General features: G+C 35.0%; 1 non-coding gene across 1 annotated transcript; it reads right to left on the minus strand.

The window, feature by feature from the left end:
* Nucleotides 1-339: 339 nt before the first annotated feature.
* LOC114009533 (U1 spliceosomal RNA) lies at nt 340-502 on the minus strand. Its single transcript, XR_003550935.1, has one exon. It is a non-coding gene; the product is annotated as a U1 spliceosomal RNA (small nuclear RNA).
* Between the last annotated feature and the right edge of the window lie 13,819 nt (nt 503-14,321).

Genomic DNA, 14,321 nt, shown 5'->3' on the forward strand with positions numbered 1-14,321 from the left:
GTGTCCTTCAGGCAGAATGGGCTGGTGAGTTTAACCATAGTCATCACCATGGGCCATCCAGCTTCCCTTCAGGAGTGCATTACCATTGTGCCGTGGATCTGACTCTTGAGGAATTTTTAAGATAAGAATTTGATCATAAAGAAGATTAAAAATTTAACTACAGGATTTTAGTATTCAAGTAGGTTCGAAATCAGTGACTAGAATAAATAAATGGTTGTTTTTATTCAGTACTTTTGTAGAATAACTCTATTTTTAAAAATCTTTTAAATAGAGTTATTAAAAGTGGTTATCAGAAAGCCCAACTATTATTATTATTTTTTCTTTTTAGTAATTTTTAACCAGGGGAAAGCGAGAACGCAGTCCCCCACTGCCACAAATTACGCAGCTGGGTTTCCCACATTTGGGGAAATCACAGGGGTCAGCACATTCGGAGTGTAATACATACGCCTTGCCCAGGGAAAACCACCTTAGTGATCATGGTATCTCCCTGCCAGGTAAGTATAAAAGCCAATTATTTTTGAAAACAGAGTAACCAATCATTAGAAATGAATTTCAGAAAGCATATACCTTCATTTGAGGAGTTCTCAGACATTGGTCAACTTTATGACCGCAGAAGGCTTAATATTCTCACTTTCAGGGGGTAGCTGGTGGTGTGGTGGTTAAGGGGCTGGACTCTCACATGGGCGACCACACTTAGAGTCTCAGACCTGGTGGCTTGCTTTTTCGCTTTCCCTCTGTCTTTCTCTTGTGAGCACATGTGTCCTATAGCAAAATTTAAAGAAATAATAATAATAAACACAATTAAATAAGCAATTATTTAAAATATTTTCACCTTTTTTTTCTATCTTTCATAGGTAAAGGAAATGGATGAAGAAGCCCACTTTCTTTATAAAATTTATTTCCAGAGGGTACTTATGTTTGCTGGCTAGAGATGAGGGAGTTCCTCCTTCATCACACTGCAATCCCTTCTCCATTTTCCCCTCCTTTCGGGATGTGTGCACTGGGATGTACACACACGCCCAGTACTTTTCCAAGCCACTGAATAGTCAGCCATATGGGATTGAGCTACCTTAACTACCAGGCCCTGAGCTAGCATATTTTTGAAGTTCCCTCCTGAGTGGTATTATGATGGTTATGAAAATAATGACAGTGATTTAATAAATGAATAAATTGACATTTTTCTACATTTCTGTTTATTAACACTGGACAAGTATTTTTACCTATGTAGTGATGAATTCACATTATAATATATCCCCTGTTAGATTTTAGAACATCAAAGTATTACATTTAGGGTTTTAGAGTTACAACATCTGTTTTCCTTCTGCTAATAACCTAACTGGGGAAATCAACTGTGATTTCCAAACAGAGTCACAGAGAAAAACCACGTGCGCTAAAATACCTGTGGATTTACAGGAAATGGTAGGACAGATAATGAAAAATTGCATGAGACAACTGTGCAGTTGCACAATTATTCTTAGAGAACAGATATAATTCTTCTCATTACAAACAGCATGTGGTTTTTAGAAATAATTTGCAATGCCATTTTGTAAATTACAGTTTTAGAATAATATTTATTATCTTTTTAAAGCAAATTAATAATTGCTTCAGGGAAATTAACTGAAAAGAATGAAAGCAAGCATTTCACTTGTCCTTTTTTCCTCTTAATTGTTCTCTTGAATAGTTAGAATTTTCAATCTGTTTTCTCTGAAGGTCAAACTTCATTCTTTAAAAAGTGTAAGACTTTTCATGCTTCTTCTGCTGCTTACTTTGACTAAGATTCAAGTTTGAGTGGAAAACTACTAGATTCTCTGGGTAGGAAGTTCCTGCTAACAGGTCCCTTCTCCCTTTTGTGAACAGAATCATGTCCCAGCAGGTTCTCACACTTTCTGTTAACTCTGATATATATATAAATATATATATATATACATATATATTTATTTATATATTTATATATTTATATTTATTTGTTTATTTATTTATTTTTTTACTATAGGGCACGTGCACTCGCCAGAAAGGCAGAGAAAAAAAGAGAGACAGAAAGCGAGTAATCACCCCCCCCCAAGGGGGCCTAGCCACGCTGCAATTTCGCGTCGCCCACGTGAGAGTTCAGCCATATAGCCATTACGCTAACTGCTGGTCCCAAACTCTGATTTTTTAATATATATTTTGACTAACCTATACTAAGTATAAAAGTAATATCAACTGCTATTCCTAACAGTGCTATCATTGACCTATATTTGTGGAATTTACTTTATGTTCTTTCGGAAAATTCCCAGATATCTATTTTGCTCTAATTTTTCAGAATCTCTTCAACGTTTTGTTAAATATGTTAATCAAGCCAGCTATTGTTTATTCTAAGCATATAACTTACGTTTGTTCACAGTAGCCTAGAGTTTGCTGATGTATTTATTGCTCATTTTTTGTGGGTTCAGATGATCTTATTGCCTGTCTCTTTATAGCTGCAGATTATACTAATTGCACAATGTACAAGAAAATTTTCTTTCTTATTATTCATTAACCCTGCATTACTGTACACAACAATTTTATCTCTTTTTGTTCACCATATTGCTTAACCAGCAAAAGAAAATCTTTGTGTGAGTATTTAGTTGGAGATACTTTTCCCCTTTTAATCCCTCATGGCTTATGGGCAGAAGTTTTATACCATTCCTTGCTATCCATATTATAAATTTTTCTTTAAATAGTACCTAGAATATATTTTCTTGATACATTTCAAACTGTATTAAGTTTGGGAAATTCTTTACATGTTTTTTTGATAAGAAAACTGAGGCACTAAGAGGTTAAGTAACTCAACAGTATCATTCAGGGAGTTAAAAAATTAAAAAATATTATATAAAAGTACTGTCTGGAATTGAGCAAACTATTTGATTTCCAATTTGTTCTCTAGTCTCCATCTGCTCTGTGTTTATTGGATATGCATTTACCAAGATCACTTGTTTCTTGACTTCCAGGTAAGTTTTTTGGGGGCCTGACCTCTATCAGTATGGGAAGATTGGTTATAATATTCTAAATATAGAGTCTTTTGCTTTCTAGATGTTAAAATTATTATTTATAGTCATCAGTAGAATCTGTTGAAAAGCGTGCAGTTATGTTTATATTTGCTCATCTAAAGTTAATTTTTTTCTCTGTTTCCATTAAAGATTTACTCTTTATATTATTTTTATTAGTATATCAGGCAATTTTGATTCTTTTCTACTTTCCTTTCACTGTGTGTGTGTGTGTGTGATAAACATGCATGCACACAGAGAAACTCAACAGATTTGTATATTAGCATGTTTTTCCTACATGTATGTACATGTATATTTATCACACTTGGTGTTAGTTTAAATTCTTTGGAAAGTGGTTTGATATTTGTTCTAGCCCATTGTGTTCCTGATGCAATTCCCATATTGAGTAAAATAAGAATAGAGAGAGTGGATTGCATCATTAGAACTTTGTTAAGGTAGTGTCTCTCTGTCTCTCTCATTCATGGAAGAAATAAATAAATTAATTAAAATACTCCACCCTTCTTTTCTCCTTTCCTTGCCTTTTAACATGTGTATATTCTCCTTTAAATACCACAGTACTCAAATATTTTATAAGGGAAATTAGGTATATAGACTAAATCATCTGTGGCATATAAAAATTATGATATTTTATGACATTTTTATATGTTTGACTGCTAATTTCATTTGCAAAAATGAAACTAAGCAAAAGGTTTTTTCTCTCTTTTTTTAAATTTATTTTTTTAATTCTTTTTTTCTTGAGAGTTTTTTTGCTATAGGGTGCATGTGCTTGCCAGACAGACAGACAGAGACGGAGAGACAGAAAGCGAGAAATCACACCCCAGGGGGGATGGTCACGCTGCAATCTCTTCTCCTCCATTCTCCTCTCGGGATCTTGGGCATGCATGTACACACGCACCCGGCGTGAGTTTTTTAAGCCACTGGTTCCAGGACATGAACTGTGGTTGACTACATGGGAGTCCAGCGACATAGCCATTACGCTAACTGCTGGTCCCACTAAGTGAAAGTTTTCAAATGAATGTTCTTAGTTTTTATTTTTAATTTTTTTTCCTATAAAGGATATTGTAGTTATGGGAGAGCAGAGGGTAGAGATAAAAAATCGCCCCTCGGGGAGAATAGCCATGCTGCAATCCCTTCCCATCCACTCTTCTCTCATGATATTGTATACACACACACACACACACACACCTAGTGTGACATTTATACCACCATATCCAGGTTTCAAATTTTATACTCAGCCAGGTGGGATCTGGTGCCTTAACGTCTAGCCTTAAAATAAAGGCTTTATCGGGACCAGCAGTTAGTGTAATGGCTATGTCTCTGGACTCCCATGTAGTCGATTGCAATTTGAGTCCCGGACCTGGTGACTTAAACTCATGCTGGGTGTATGTGCGTGCATGCCCAAGATCCCAAGAGGAGAATGGAGGAGAAGGGATTGTGGCATGGCCATCCCTTCTGGGGAGTGATTTCTCCCTTTTTGTCTCTACATCTCTCTGTCTCTCTCTGTCTTTCTGGTGAGCGCAGGCGCCCTATAGCACAAACCTTTCAAGAAAAAAAAAATAAAGGCTTTATCATTGTGATATGACTAAGACCAGATGATGATTACAACCTGTTTTACTCACAGATCTCTGGAAGAGGAGGCAGTTGATGCTACGGAGAAGGCATGTACGGAAGCAACAGAATTGATTCAGAGGCAAAGGAGTAAGGGGAAAATGTGCACAGGAACCTCTGCTGTGATTTCTGTGGAACAAATGGGAGAGACCAATGAGCAAGTTTAGGATTGACTGGTTTGTATTATGTCTCCATGCCGTGGGCATAAGAGTTGTCTTAGTAATTGTCTGATATATGGCCTTTGGCTAATTAAGGCCGAGTAACATTTGATTATATCAATTCTTCAAACTGAGGAACATAGGATATCTTTCCACTTTCATGTATTGCCCAATTTCTTTTTTCAAGTTTTCATAATTTTCCTTGTAAAGGTCTTTCACCTCTTTGGTTAGGATTATTACTAGGTATCTTACTGGAAGAACTAGATACCTATGTGGAGTCAAATAAAAAATAGACCTCTGTCTCTCACCATTAACACAACTCAACTCTAAATGGATAAAAGATTTAAATATAAAGCCTCAAGCCATAAAACTACTGGTAGAAAACATAGAGGAAACTTGAAGACATCGGAGTAGGCAAAGTTTTTGTACTCAAGACCCTGAAACAATCCCCAGTGATAATCCTCAAAATAGACAATTGTGACTGTATCAGGTAAAAAAAGCTTCTAGACAACAAAGAAAGCAATAATCAGAATGCAGAGACAACCTTCAGGATGGGAAAAAATATTTACAAAATATGCTAAATATACTTCAAATAAAGGACTCAGGAAACTTACCCACAAAAACAAAGCAAAACAAACTAAAATCCAACTTTCCATGGAATACATATGAACGGCCAAAAGGCTCATGAAAAAAAATGTTCAACACCTTTTATCATAAGGGAGATGTAAATCAAACCACAATAAGTTAGCATTTATCTTCAGTTATCATGGCAAAGATAAAAAAAAACTTGAAAATATTATTTATTGTAAAATTATTTACAATTGCTAAGACATGGAATCAATCTAAATGCCTAAGAATGGATAACTGGATGGAAAATTGTGGCACATATACACTATGAACTACTCAACAATAAAAAAGACAGTGAGATCATGTGATTCGATATAAAGAGGATGAATATAGAAGATGTAATGCTAATCGAAGCAAGCAAAACTATGAAAAACAGACATTGTATATTCCTGCTTAATATATACTGAATGCATTCTGGCGGAAACTGAGAGGGGAAGGTGCAATAGTAAGAAGAGCAAGCACTGATATCAGCGTGTATAAGAGAGGCTGAGCAGTAGAGGTGGGGAGAGGCTCAGGAAAAGTAAAATCATGTATGCCCATGGAAAAAAAAACATGTTGCAAGTTGTAAAGATGTACAACAATCAAAAACAAAAAAAGAAAACAAACCACTTCTAGATTCTTGAACTCTAAGATCAAAATATTGTTCAGATTGATTTATTTTCAGTCTATCTCTCTTTTTAGATCTAACAATCTTTCCTTCATGTGTTTGGGTGCTCCTAAGTTGGGTGTATAGATACTTATAAGAGTTATATCTTCTTTATGAACTAGGCCTTTTACTACTATATAAGGCCCTTCTTTGTCTATTCTTGCTGGTTTTGTTTTAAAGTTTATTTTGTCTGAAATTAGTATCATGACTCCAGCTCTTTTTTGGTTCCCATTTGCATGGAATGCCTTTCTCCAGCCCTTCACTTTTAGTCTACATATGTCTTTATCCATGAGATGCATTTTTGTAGGCAAGAGATAGAGGATTTTTTTTTCCTCCTCTATTCAACCACTCTGTCTCTTGATTACAGAATTTAATCCATTAACATTCAATGTTATTATCAATATTTCTATACTTGTCCCTACCATTAAACTGGCTGTTTTCTTGGTTGTCTTTTATTCTCTTATTTCTGTCTGTTCCTTTTTTAGTTTTCCTGGTACAGCACTCCAGAAATTCTTGAACAGTTGGTTTGATGTTAGTAAATTCAGATTTTGTTTGTCTGAGAAGATGTTTATTTATTTATTTTTTTCCCATATGAAGGATAATCTTGAGTGTGTAATAATCTTGGTTGAAATTGTTTCTCTCTTAACACTTTCAATATATCTTCCCATTCTTTCCTTGCTTGCATTGTTTTCATTTAAGAGGTCCAGTGTTAATTTGATGGGATAACCTTTGCAAGTCACTTGATGATTCTCTCCTGCCAATTTTAGTATCTTGTTTTTATCTGTGGTTTTGGTCAGTCTGGGTATGGGGCTGTGAGAGACAATCTGTTCCATGCCTCTCTCCTTGGCTCATAATGATCTGCCTTCTATGTCTTAATATCATCTTCTGTCTATACATGCGTGTGTCTAAATTTTCTTTTCTTATAAGAACATGAGTCATACTAAATGTAAGCTTACCCTAATGACCTCATATTAGCTTGATTTCTTCTATAAATACCCTTTTCCAAAAGAAGATCATATTCTGAAGTACTTGAGGTTAGGATTTTAATATATGAATTTTCGGTCAACAGAATTCAACACAAAGGAGCATACATGTAAGTGTTGGGGGAAAGTGACTAAGTTGTGCAAATAAACATTTGGTTGGAGATAATAAATTCATGTTGTCTACATTCAGTGCCCGTGAAGGAATAGAAAGAAGATTAAAATGGCCAGAAAACAAGGCTGTCAGTGACTATAACAGAATATGAATTAGCTTTGGAGATGTTATAAAGAAGAAAGAGTTTACACTCAGGTGTCTTCCACTGCTAGGTTAGGAAATTATAATTAAAATTTTTTCATTCATTTTGGTTTATTAATTATATAATTACAATTGGATTATAGTCTCATTCTTCCAGAGCTTGGTTACTAGGCTATAGAATTATCTATAGCTTTATTATCTTGTTACCAAATAAAGATAGTTATAATTTCTAACTATTTATTTCAGCCATTAAGTTAGGGTGTGATTAAATAAAATTCTATGAATAATTCGACCACTATAATATGAAATTTATCTCACTTTTGGCATTCAGTTGGTTTTACAAGATACTGTTTCAAATATCTTTTCTCAACAATAATAAAATACACAGCCTTGATATTCCTGTTATGAATAGAGCTATATTTTTTTTTTACCTAAAAGTAGAACTAATGGGAAAACTGCATAAAAATAACACCCTTGTTAAAATAGATACATTGCTTTTACCCATAAAGACGCAAATAATGAAAGTATTATTTAAAATGAAGTCATGTTTTAATTCTTTCAGTTCAAGAATTAAGTGCTGGGACCAGTAATTAGCATAATGGCTATGTTGCTGGACTCCCATGTAGTCAGCCACAGTTCGAGTCCCGGACCGGTGGCTTAAACTCATGCCAGGCATGTGTGCTTGTGTGCCCAAGATCTTGAGAGGAGAATGGAGGAGAAGGGATTGCAGCATGGACCATCCTCCCGTGGGGGGTTATTTCTCACTTTCTGTCTCTCTTTCTCTCTCTGTCTACCAATGCCCTATAGCAAAAACTTTTAAAAAAAAAAAAAAAAAAAAGAATTAAGTGCTAATTTGTTTCTTCCCTGAATTTCTTGAAAACTATTTTTATTGCTTGAAGGAAATCATGATTTTGAACTTTGACTCAAGATTGTATCATTGTATACATTTTCTTTTTCTTTGGCTTCATTGTTATTTTCTCATAGCTGACTGCTTTCTGCAGAAACAGGGAAGTCAACATATTGGAACCTTAATTATCTAACCTTTAACCATACAAATACTTTCTATATTTGCCACAGTTTCTTAACAGCTTGGGACTTATATTTACCTTTCACCACTCAAATGTACTCAAGCATGAGATCTTGGAGAAGAGGACTGTTTTCTGGGGTCAGTTGATGATCACTAAAAAAACCATTCTGGTCAGGGTAATGGGGAATTAAACAAGCATGCCAAAGCTCATGAAAATCATGTGTCTGGATGCAAAGAGTTATACAGAACATAGAGGAGAGAAGTAATTTTCAGAAAAAAGTAGAACTGTCTCCAACTATGTGTTCTCTAATTTTCTTCTTTTTTTTAATCTTCTGGAATTGCATATTCATTGTTTATTTATTTATTCAGCAAACACTTTCTGAGTGTTTCTGTGTCCAGTGCTGCTCTAGAGTTTGAAAATAAGATAGTGAACAAGACAAAAATCCATGACATCTGGTATGTATTTGGAAATGGGCAGGAAACAAAGACATAAATAAATATCGTATTCATGATGGTAAGAATCACAGAGAAAAGTGAAACAAGGACACTAGTAAAGGAGAGTTGAGGCAACAATGTAGATGCATCTTTCATGGTTGATTAGCAAGGCTTTGCTGATAAAGTGACATTTGAATAAAGACCAGAAGAAAGTGAGGGTGTAGTCTATGAAAATTGTTGAAGGAAGATCATTCCATTAGAAAAATGGCTTATTAAAATAACATATGATGAATAAAAAACTTGTTTGTTCTAATCATGGTAGACCAGTAGGTTAACATGCATTCAAGGAGTAGGCAAAGATTTCTTAAATACCACCACTAAAATGTAGGTAATGATCCCCAAAATAGACAAGTGAGATTTTATCAGGGTAAAAAGCTTCTGCACAGCAAAGGATACAATAGGAAGAGTGAAGAGACAACCCTCAGAATGAGAGAGAATACTGGGAAACTATGTTTCAGATCAGGGGCTGATATTCAGAATATGTAAGGAACTCAAGCAATTTATCCCCCAAAAATGAACAATCCAATTTAAAAGTGGGAAACCGTGCTGAACAGACAGCTCTCCAAGGAAGACACGTGAATGGCCAAAAAGCACATTGAAAAAATTGTACTTTTCTTTAAATTATATCTAATTGAATATAAAAGTGAATGAAAATTTTGCTAATGTGTGCTTTGGTTTTTCAGGCCTATGATAATCCTCAAATGAAAGCATGTGATCTTTTGTCCTCATACAAGTATGATATTTATTAAAAAAATATTTCTTTTATGTGAGAGAGAGCCTTGATGTCCTGATTCACCCTTAGCCTCAGCTAGCCCAGGATCATGGGGATGCATATGTATGTTTAGTGTCCTCAGAGTGGTCTCTGGATATGAACCTAGAACCTTTCTATATGAGTCAGCCTTGCAGAACATCGTATTTTACCTCTTGAGCAATCTTCTAGCCCCATGGGAATAATGCTTAAAAGAATTTAAATAATCAAATGTATGTTAAAATTTGAAATTTTATATTCATTTTGTGATTATTGGCTGAATGACTTACTAGGATTTAGAGAAAGAATAGTCACATTTCCGAATATTCACATTTCCCTCAAGTTTTCCAGAAACCTACCATGAACACAGAGTCTGAGTCATGCCAAATAAATATGTTTTAAAACAGACTGACAATAAAAGTACTAGTTGTTGATCAAGATATCTTGGGAAATAATCACTTTGGCATCTGCTGGCAGTCACATCTTTGTTATTATTTTCTTATTTTTTGCAAAGAAAGAGTTCTCAGTACATCTGACAGATTTCTCTAGTTACTGCTGGGGCAACTCTGTAGACAAGGGAAGACAGACTGTCAAGGACTGTCTCTCTTTTTGTTTCAATTAATTCCCATTACCCCATCTCCTTTGTTGGAATTCTTCCAAGGAATAGCTTCAGCATTTTAAATTGAGATGTCTGTCATCCATTTCTATTAGTTCTAGAGAACTTTGATTTAAGTTCAAAACACAATTATAGTATTTATTAAGGTTAAATTAGTGTTAGAGCATCATACAATACATTTTCTCTTCCTTGAGTAAACATGAATGTTTATCTTACCATACTCAGCAAATATAATTTGAAAAAGGTTTTAAATACCTTTTAGTATGAAATTATATATTCAAATTTTATTTTAATCATTTATCACTGTTACAAACAATTGTTTAGGACTTCAAAATTAGAATGTAAAAAATGTGATTTTAACTTTTGCTATGCTCTACTAAATGATAACAAATGTTTGCAATTCTCATTTGTTGTTATGTAAGATACGATCTTAGATATTACAAAACAATAACTAGGCTAATTTTTAAACACTCTAAGCGGTCTATTTGTTATTAACTTATATCATGTCAAATTCCTTGTGATTCATAGTTTTCTGATTTTCTTAGATAACATGTACTGAGATTTTTAAAAAATTTTTTTATATACATTCAATCACGATTTAGCTTACAATGGGAATATTTCAATATGTGAACATTTCTCCCCAGACCAGTTGATCAAAATATCTTCAACAGATAACACCACACCTCCCCATCCCGTCAATGCTCTGCCTCTGTATCCCTCCTCCAAATGTCCTTCCCTAGGCCCCACTCCTCCACACACACCACATCTGGCATTCACACCCATCTCTTGTGTTTGTACCGAGATTTTAATGCCAGAATAGCAAGAAAAATAATACTCCTTATGTAGTCAGCTGGTACACAGCTATTAATTAATCAAGGGTTATTTAAGGAAGTACAATAAACCCTGGCTTTTGTAGGTATTAAAAGAAAGTATTGTCAACTGGGAGAGTAACTAGATTTGATTCTTGCAGTATTCAAAACCGCAGGACAAGGACTAAGTCCTATGAAATGAAAAAAACTTTCATCGCAAGTACCTGTACCCCACACCTGAGTCTCTATTTTTTTTTATAATCATTGCTGTGTCCCATAAATGTCTGACATCTCTATTTTTCTCCTTAATGTCTTTCCTCACACTCTCCTCTTCCCACCTTCTTCCCACACTCTATCTGGTATCTATACTTTGTTATCTATAAGTTGAGGTAGAGTTGAGAGGCAGAGACATTAGTACTTACCCATTTTTAATTCTCCTCTCACTTATCCTATGTGTGAGCATTATACTCTTCAGTTTTCTTTTAGTTAGGTGGAACTAAAGTGATGTTTCTACTTACAGGAAGAGCTATTTGGCTCCTCATGTGAGGTTCTAGGAATCTCATAGGGACTGTGGAGGAGGGTCAAGTTACAACTGAAATGTGCAAGACTGAAGCACCTTGATTTCTGGATCACCAAATGAGACATGTTGTCCTAGTCATTGTGACCCACAGGTAGATCTTTGTGAACAAGAAATAAACTACTTACACATGAAATCACTTGCATTATGTAATATTTACCACTATAGCATAATTTGGCTTATCCTAATTAATTCAGAAATTAGAATCAGTATTGCACTATTTAAAACAACCTATAAAATTTAAGGTACTGATTTAGTTATTGGGTGTGTGTGCTTCAAGAAATATGGTAAAAGAGTCTGGAAGGACAGCAAAGGACTTAATAACTCACAGCATATCAAGCACCATGAATTTCATGTTTATGTTGACTCTTTTTGTGCCCCAGGTCTTGTTGAGGTGTTTGGGGGAGACTCGGTGGATGCTGAGCACGTGGCCGGTTTGCATCACTCCTAAGAATCCCGAGTTTAGGAAATCAAAATCTTTTCCAATAGCTGCAAGCCAATCTGTCTGACCTTTTCCTCAGACAAAGATACTACCTTTGTTTCATTGGAAACACACAAACTTGCCCTCTGCTTTATTTTGAGACACTGCGTCTTTCAAAGCTGTTTGTATACTAACATCCTTAGTAAAATTACCTGGAACTAAAATAGCCAGTGCTTCTGCTCAAAAGAGATGCAGACATGGAAGGAAGCCACGATGTTGTTTCTCAATACATTATTTCTGTTTTCTTACTTAGTCTTTCAAACTCTACCTCAAATTCTCCTCCTTCATGAGTTTTTTTGGACTCCACCAATTAGGTACATTTTCCTCCTTTTAACCCTGCTGTGTTTGTGTTTGTGAGGGATTTTACTCTTTCTCTACCTTATAAGTTCATTTGCTTATTTATTCCATGATTAAGAAAGGCACACAGCGAGAGACAGAGAGAGAAAGTGTGTGTGAAAGAGCACCCCTAATAGGTTCTACCTCCATCTTCAGGGTCGTGGGCACACATGCGCCTGGAGTGCTCACTGAAGTCTCTGCATGGAAACCTGGAACATTCCTACCTCTGTCAGCAGTGCAGAGTGGCATATTTTACTGCTGCACCACTGGTCAGCTTCTTTTGTTTTGATACTGAGACACATATTGAGTTGCATTTTTTTAATTGTTTCTATATCTCTTTAATACCTACATGCAGAGAATAGAACATTTATTGATAGCAGGTATTATGTTTTATTCATTCTTACATCTCTTATAAGAAATGCTGTATTTTTTCTACCCAACTCTTGTCCCTTTTATCCTGTAGAAACTATTTTGCTAACATAATATTACATGAAATAGTTCTTTGCAAATCTGATATGTAATGATTCCATAGTAAGATATAGTCAACAGATCAGAATAAAACAAAATTTCTAAAATGGCTTTTAAAATATAATTTACTGGGCCAAACCATGTATGGTGGTTGAGGTGGTTGGATCCCACATGGCCAAATGAGTAGTTTGGTGGCATGGGGAACATGCAGGCACATATGCACCCATGACTGAAATCTCAGAAGGAGGGAGAAATGGAGAAGGGATTGCCATGTGACCATTCCTCCTGGGCAGGTACTTTTGCACTTTCCCTCTTTCTTTCTGGCTTTCTCTGTCAAGCACTTGAACCATCTGGCAAAAATTTAAATACACACACACACACACACACACACACACACATATATATATGTATTAATTACTGTAGTCAAATGGCATCTCAGACATATTTAACAATAAAATATTTTAATGTAGCATGTTGCTGAAAAAAATTAGTGTGTTTTATAATTTTATTATACATCATAATTAATGGTATAAAATGTTTCTATAGCTATCATTGCTGATGCTATCACCAGAACCACCATAGCCACTTTTTATGTTTTTTTTTTTTTTTTTTTTTTTTTTGCAATTCACTGAGGTAGCATATGGATGGTTTATTCGTTTTCACTATGGACTATTCCATTGCGTGGATATACTGTACCACAGTTCGCTTGTCCACTCACTGTTGATACACGTCCTTTTTTCATCAGTAGGTAAGTATATAACAATACTCCTGTTCTTTTTGTTACAGCCACATGTGTGTTCTACAATATAGGTAAGCAATATTTTCTAAGTCTTTCACACACTGTGGGTTTTTTTAAATTTTTATTTTTATTATCATCATAATCTTCTCCATATTACATTGGATTACATATACCTCTACATTGAATTCCATTGCTTTTTCAAAAGGGAACGCCATGCATGTCAGTCAACACAGAGACATCAATCTCCCCGCTTCATCATTCAATGTCTCTTCTATGTCTTTCCCAATAATTATTATTGTTATTATAATTTTTTTTAAAACAGTCAATCACTATTTCTCATTTTAAAAAAAACCCAAAAGTCGTTACCCATCATGAAATACTTCTCAGACCAGTCCAGTGGAGAATACTATACACATCATCATCAACTGATAATAAACCATATCTGTTTCTCACTAACATCCTGCCTCTCCACTGTTCACCTGCCATCCTTCTCTATCCTCTTCTCTTTTTTTTATAGTTTATTTTTTATTATAATTTTTTTCCCATCACAACACCCAAATGAGTTTTCCATCCAAAATACACTGTGCATTGGCTCAATCAAGCACGTCAGCATATATGTTCTCAGCAAATAATTTCCCAATTCTTGTGTCCTGCATACCTTGCCTTTTGTTTTGCCATCCTAGATTCCCCATTCCCCTCCCTCTGTTATGACCCATCCTCCTCC

Source organism: Tupaia chinensis, unplaced genomic scaffold (assembly GCF_000334495.1).
Source record: "Tupaia chinensis unplaced genomic scaffold, TupChi_1.0 Scaffold000557_1, whole genome shotgun sequence".
Lineage (NCBI taxonomy): Eukaryota > Metazoa > Chordata > Mammalia > Scandentia > Tupaiidae > Tupaia > Tupaia belangeri.